Below are 7,840 nucleotides of genomic sequence, written 5' to 3'. Positions count from 1 at the left end.
GGTTTACTCCCTCTGGTATTTGTTCTCAGAATGGTTTATCATTTCATTTAAATACGAGTTTCTGAAGAGGGGGAAAAGCTCTCCAGGCTAACAAGCTCTTTAGATATTTTCTGAGGTCAGTTTTCTGTCCTGGGTTAGGATCAATAGTTAGCAGGTACTAAATGTCTCTCAGTAAGCCTCATATCAGCCTGGTGCCAGGGCCACAAAAACCAAGCAGCCCCTGCAACACTTCACTTTTGGAAATGACCCAAAGCCCATTTAAAACCACCTGGAGTAAGTGAAAGCTTGTTCGCTGTAACAACTTTGATAAATGATCACTTTGTAAAGATGATATTCTGATGGTGTGAACAGCTTCCTGTTGAGCTTTATGATCCGATGTTATAAAATAATGAGAGCAGCAAAAATAAATGAATGTGTTTAACAAGCATCTCCTTCCTGTGTATATGGGGAGCGTATTCTTTAAGTCTTTCCTCAAGGCCTGTCTGCATGTTGGACCCAAACTGGACTGGTAACTGGACACACAGGCAGCTATCATATTCAGCTGTGGTTAGCTGTCCTTGTCATGTCTTACATTTGTAGTTTCATGTATGTCGTTTATTCCACAACAATTACAAATAGCTAGCAAGACAAGGCAACAGTGCAGTACTACCAAGTGTGTGAAAGACATTTCAATAACCAGAAGGCAGATGTTTGCTATACCATAAATGAACTATCTAACTTAAGGTTTAGATTAGCCTGTCACATAAGATTAAGATGAGTGCTCAGAGCGACTGATGGAGCTATGGGGTGAGTGAAGAGCTCACCCTAATGTGGACAGTGACCGAGCGTCTGTCTGCAGACCCAGCCTCATCCCTCTCCTCCACATCTGCTTGTTGAATATGACCTGATTCTTGACAATGATTACAAAGGGAACATTGTTTTATTTCTATGAGTCCTCACTATCAGTGACTATACATGTGCTGTGTATAGTTTAATAGAGTATAATATAAAGATTGGCAATGGGTCTGTGCCAATTTAATCCGTACAGATAATTCAGGGGTCAAGTACCGTCTCTAATATTGTAAAACACTTTTATTTTTTAAATGGCACTGTCATCTTATATCTTTAACATCTCTTCTTAGCTACTTCAGAACACAAACACTATCTTTCTTATATTTGTGTAGCCCCCCCAAAAGAGCCTGTATGTCCCCAAAATTCGACCCAGCTTTTAAACATCAGAGAAGTAGGACAAAAGTAAGGATTCAGGGCTGCTGCCACCATATCAGGATGTTTGTCTCACTCAAATGCCATCATTGCTGCAAACACATGTTGGACATTAATCCACTCTGCTTCCTGAATGGACAGAACTCATCACATTTTGTGTGAGGAGGGACTTTTACCTGTAGAGGTTATTTATTGGAGCCGTACAGCCTCTGTTAATGTGGCCCACATCAACACCAAGAAGACGGTTATTATTTATAACCTTGTTTTGAGTTTCCTGGCTTCAGCTGTTCATTATCATCCAAAATCCATGGAATAATAATAACTGACCTTTTTGGCACAGGTGTGTGTGTGTGCATGGACTTCATTAGGAATGTGTATCATGTCCACAGATCTCAGCAGCATTCCTGTCCCTTATCATTTCTGATAGAAAAGGTGCTTTTAAATCCTTTCTCCTTTCAGTGCTCATAGATATGCACTTGAGAAGGTTTCGCCCAACTTCCTGCTCACAATCTGAGTTTTCGCAACTACCACCAGTCAGATAGATTGATCTTTGACTGACGTGATAGACAAAGCAAAGAATAGGCATGTGTTTAGCAGAAGTGAAAGAGAGAAATGGTGGGTCTTAGGCCTGGACTTGTTGAACAGGAAGTGTTGTAGCATAAAGGCTGTGATCCATGTGCAAGAGTTTGATGTCGTTCTGACAGTCTATGAGAAATACATCCAATCAACAAAGGTTGTAAGAGAAAAATTGATGAAAGAATGAAGGTATTCTTCTGAAACCTTAGCATAATGGCAGTTATGTGTCACCATCCTTTATAAAGAATATAGCTCTCACTAATGGATTTAATACTGGTTAGTAAATAATGTTTTTAATCTTTATTGGTTGTTAGCCTATCTTTAAAGTCCTTCATAAATCCTTGCCTAAGTGTGTGTGATGTTATCAGTAACTCCTTTCTGCTTTTGAACTACAGATTTTCTAAATCAAGTTGGGGAATTGAACCTTAGACATGTTGTGTAAACTTGTTGTTAGGACCACCTGAAGCTCCATCTGCATTATACCAACAGGAGTCACTGTAGCACCATCACCCATCCTCTCCACCATGTCTTTACTTTGAATCATACTCACATCATAGTGCGTGTGCTTCAGAGCTACAAGAATTCATGCAGAATGAGTAGGAACGATTACTTCTAAGTATACCTGCTCCTGACAGAATGGTGCTGACATCATTCTCCACTTCTAAATGACATGTTTCAGTTCAGCGCTTCATCACTCCTCTCACTCAACTTCAGCTGGCTTTGACTCAACTCAACAACGTGAGTAGATTGAGACCCGGAATACTCTGGAGCAGACCTGGGCATCGTACGGCCCCCGGGCCACATACGGCCCTTTGGTTGACTCTGACCGGCCCGTGTAAGGCTAATTGGAAATTACAAAATAAACATATTTTCTAACTTTACCTCATGCATGGACTAAAGCTGCATTGCTTTTATTTTGAAGTTGTTTTTTATTCACGTGCATAATGACGCAATACGTATATCAAGACGTGCACATTATTGGATCCTTGTCACAAGACGACTTTAGCCCTCAAAAAAATGTCCGCTAAAAAAAGAAAGGTAGATGCTGAATGCAGGGTTTTCAACAAAAATTGGACTGCTAAGTATTTATTTACTGAAGTCGGAGGTAAAACCGTGTGTTTAGTTTGCGGGGAGCAGATCGCCGTGTTTAAGGAGTACAATGTGAGTCGACATTACGAGACGAAACACGCGGAGAAATATAAAAACTTGACTGACGCTGAAAGGGCGCGGACATCGGAAGCTTTGCTAGCTAAGCTGCAAAAGCAGCAAGGCTTTTTTACCAAGCTTCACACATCCAGTGATGCAGCAACCATGACCAGCTTTGTGATATCCCACAAAATTGCTAAAAACAGTAAGCCGTTCTCGGAGGGGGAGTTTGTCAAAGAGTGCTTGGTGGACTCTGCAGCACTAATATGCCCTGAAAAAAAAGCCGCATTTGAGCAAGTCCCGCTGTCCAGGCGAACCGTGACTAGAAGGATCGAGGACATTGCGGGGAATCTGGAGCTTCAGCTGCAACGTGAAGTGGCAAGTTACGACTTTTTCTCCTTGGCTTTGGACGAGAGCTGTGATGTCCGCGACACAGCCCAGTTACTCATATTCGTCCGCGGGATAACACCGGACTTCAAGATTACGGAGGAGCTGGCAGCAATGCGGTCGATGAAAGGGACGACGACAGGGAGCGATCTGTTCACGGAGGTAAACGAGTGCATGGACACGCATACATATGTGAACAAACATTTTCAATTATGAAGTTTACGAAATCCAGGTATAGATCCTCTCTCACTGATGATCATCTGTCAGCTGTGCTTCGCCACCTCAGACATTCAACCTGACTTTGATGCACTCGTTAAAGCCCAGCAGAGACTAGATTTCTCTCACTGAACAAGAAAAGAGAACTTAAAAACACCAAATGAGGTGGTTAGACTACAAATGTTGGCATGTAAAGGCACCAACTAGCAGTGAACTGGGACACTTTCTTTGGAAGCCTTTTTCTCAAAATCACAGTTCAGTGATGTTTAGTGACAGTTCAATATGATGTATCTTGCTTAATATTTGGAGTACAAAGACAATATTGTGATGTCTTTAGAATGCTAAGAACCTCTTTCCAACAGTAAATGAAACTCAAAATGTGTTTGAGTGAATGTGACTGAAAATGTTCACTAATATGAGTCACAAATGGTGAAAAACGTTCATTTTGTTTACCATTGTTTTGGGAAATTTGATTTAATAAATGACATTTTTTTGTAAGGCAACCTCACTTTTTCATTGCTTAACTATAACATATACTCTTACCAGCTTGTCAAAAACAATGCTATTTACTGCTTTTTATAAAGAAATACAATTAATATTATGCAGAATTGAGTTCAGCCTTGTGGCCCGGCCCTCCACAATATTTTCAGTTTCTCATGTGGCCCCATGGAAAAAATAATTGCCCACCCCTGCTCTGGAGCATGACACGTTTTCATATCCAAATGGCCACGAATGATTCTAATGAGGAGAAACAATGACACTGTTTTAGAAGAAGCACAAAAGCGATGTCCCTATACAGTCTGGCATTATTATTAGTCAGAGGGAAATAACCTTCAGATTTGCTTTCTTGTGATGGATGAAGCATATGATGTTAAGATGACTGCAGATTGTTAAAGAACCTTTCGTTTTCTCTTTCTTTTGGGTTGTGACCAATTAAACAGAAGTTGATCTAAAGCAAAACAGTGTGTGTTTGTATTTCTAATTATTGAAGTGCTGGCTATTTAGAAACTAGAACAAAATATACAGTCAGGAAATGTGGCATTGTTTTATAATTAGAGTATTTTGCCAACTGGCCATATAATTGTTTTCACAACCTCAGCAGACCAGCCTTAACTGCCTGTACTTCTTATTAGAACTGTCACCAGTAAATGACTGCAGAAACACACTAGGTTCAGATGTGGCCTCTGTGTCTTCAGTCCTTTCAATAGCTGAATACACAGACAATCATTTGGATCAGTAAGCTCCAGTTCTCCTACAACACCAACCATATATACACACCTATTGTACCCTACACAACTATTCCCTCCTACCCAACACAGGCTGTAGTGACCAACATTCAGCCAGCACAGAGTTTCTGATAATTGATCACAGTCTCAAAGCAAAACTGCATTAGATTGTAGCCAGCAGTGGAAGAAGTACTCAGATCTCAAACTTGAGTAAAAGTAGAAGTACTCAGATCTCAAACTTGAGTAAAAGTAGAAGTACCAGAGTGTAGGAATACTCTGTTGCAGTAAAAGTCCTGCATTCAAAATGTTACTCAAATAAAATTAGAAAAGTATTAGCATCAAAATATAGTTAAAGTACCAAAAGTTTACTTTTTTCATTGTGCAGATTGGTCCATTTCAGAATAATATATATGATATGTTTTATAATGATTGATCATGAAAGTGTTCTCAAAGCTGGTAAAGGTGCAGCTAGTTTGAATGACTTTGTATACTGCAGGGTAGCTTGTGAATTTACTCCAGGTGGAACTAAAGTCTGATTTAACACTTGGTTATATTTCATATCATTCATCCACATCTGTAAAGTAACTAAAGGTATTAAATACATGTAGTGGAGTAAAAGTACACCATTTACCTCTGAACTGTAGAGGAGTAGAAGTACAAAGTAGCATAAAATGGAAATACTACAAGTTCCTCAAAATTGTACTTAAGTACTTGAGTAAATGTACTTAGTTACTTTTACACCACTGATTGTAGCCAGCACCCACTCACTTTCAGAGCGGTCTGAGGTGACATCAGCACCACCAGGGCGTGGACTGGAGGGTGGTCAGAGTCAGGGCCGATGTTTGTGAGAGGACTAACAGAGGCAACACCAGGGCCGGAGCTCTGCTGATCTACTGACATCACCAGGGATATTCACTCAAATACTGTACCTGAGATTTTACATTTTTATTAAGACAAAACTTCCCAACAAGTATTTAATAAAAAAAGAGAAGAAGCTCCTGCTATACCAGCTGCAACATCAAAGTAATAAACATGCCATAATAAACATACTTCAATGTTATAATTATGAAATTGGTTGTTCGATTACTTTTTGTTCTTTAAATACTTTTTTAAGGAAGAAATGTTGTACTGATACAGTATAGTTTTTAATGCAGGACTTTTAAAACATTAACGTTGTATCTTGTACACTGTACACTGTGTGTACACTATGGCGTTATTTTTGTGCCACTATCCTAAGCACGCAATGAAAAATTTGGAGCATAGAAAATGTTATTGAGCGTGCAATTGAACATTTTTGAGCACAGAAAAATTAATTATTATTATTATTATTATCAATTATATTTTGAAGAGGAATTGACTCTTGCCCTCTCACAAACTCCTGCTCTGTGCGCAAGCAAACTGCTGCACACGCTCTCTCTCCCTCTCTCTCCCTCGCACAGCGTTACAAATGTGCCACAAAACCAACCAATCGGAGAACTCGAGAAGGTCAATTCTGATTGGCTGTTTCGTCTCCAATCATATCTTCTATCTGAGATACGGACAGAGAGGGATTTCCGGTTGCCATCAGGCTGTTGACGTTCTTATTACACATCCATAGTTGACATTTAAATGACATGAAAGAATCGAATGAAGAGAATAGTATGCCACAGCGTCAGGTGCGTTATACAGAGTTCCCGTTAGCCGGTAATTACCGGACTATGACTGGTAAAATATGCTGAAGACCGGCAAATCTAAATCTCTCCGGTCAAAATGTCCGGTCAAAATAATTTCCCCTTTAGCGCAATACCGCTTCAGTTGTGCCACTTATGTGACAGACAAGAAGAGTATGTGGCAGACAAGAAGAGTATGTGACAGACAAGAAGAGTATGTGACAGACAAGAATAGTCAATTCTAATGTCTAACACTTAGGCCCAATCCCAAACCACTCCCTCGACCCTACCCCTCCGTGACGGAGTGAACTCCGTCTGTAGCCACACTCGCAGCTGAACGAGGCTCCCTCCTGTCAGATGGAGGGAGTAAATACAGCGGCAAGCTTTGGGACAAACTCCCCTCTCTCCGGCAGAAACAGGAAATGCCGTAACTGTATGTAACAACGGTTTCAAATCAGCATCTCTTAGACAAACATTTTTAAATTAATAACTCAAATAAAACTCCAAACATCTTTCATTGTGTTACTTTTTTGTAAAGGTCTTTTAGTTTTAAACCTGATGTTTATAAGCTTCTTAGTTTTTGCAACAGTCTGTAAATATACACAACTTTATAATAAAATGCACACATTTACCTTTTTCTAGACTAAACACAGGTACGATCCTAAGTTAAAAAAAATATGAGGTTATCATGAGGTTGTTAACATCACAATTTATCAGTGGATGTTTGCTGGAACTACTTGTAAACAGCGTGTTTCCTGACGGACACACACAGCGTTGAGACCGGTCAGGTAGAGACCGGTCTCCAGTCAGCACCGCTGCAGACTCGCTGTTTGAGGGCTTGATAGCCCACTCCCCCTCCACACCGCTCCACACTCGTTGGTTTGGAACAGCACTTAATGTGGCGGACCCTCCGCGTGAACGCGCAAACGGAGGGGTAGTGTGTAGGGGTAGGGTGTAGGGGGCGGTTTGGGATTGGGCCTTCATGTGGAGAAAGAGATGTCCTGTATGGGTTGATAGTGCGTTGATCTGTTGGTAATGCCTCTGGGTTCCGGTGGACATGTAAACAAATGCATAATGCTGCTGCGCTATACTTTGTGGCCTCACCCGGTTGCATAGCGACGCTTATTGTTTAGGTGTCTTTTAATAAGCAGGTAGTCATATCACCATATCAACTAGCTGGATCTGATCGATATGGACATAAACGCGAGTGAAGTCTAATGATGCGTCGTTGCGTGATGCGCCGGTGAAGATGGCCGCATCGTCTTTGTGCTCCTCTCCAACTTTGCCCATTTTCGTATTTTGTACATATTTCTTTTACTTTTGCCGTTTTACTTTTAACATGGTTCGCAACATGCTAGCCGACCGCACCTACTCTGCCATACAATATAGCAGAGAGGAACTTTTCCAATTGCGAAACTTCGTGGACAATATTAACCC

The sequence above is a fragment of the Trematomus bernacchii genome, unplaced genomic scaffold, assembly GCF_902827165.1.
Source record: "Trematomus bernacchii unplaced genomic scaffold, fTreBer1.1, whole genome shotgun sequence".
Classification (NCBI taxonomy): domain Eukaryota; kingdom Metazoa; phylum Chordata; class Actinopteri; order Perciformes; family Nototheniidae; genus Trematomus; species Trematomus bernacchii.
The sequence above is the reverse complement of the archived record's forward strand: the minus strand, read 5'-3'. Positions refer to the sequence as shown.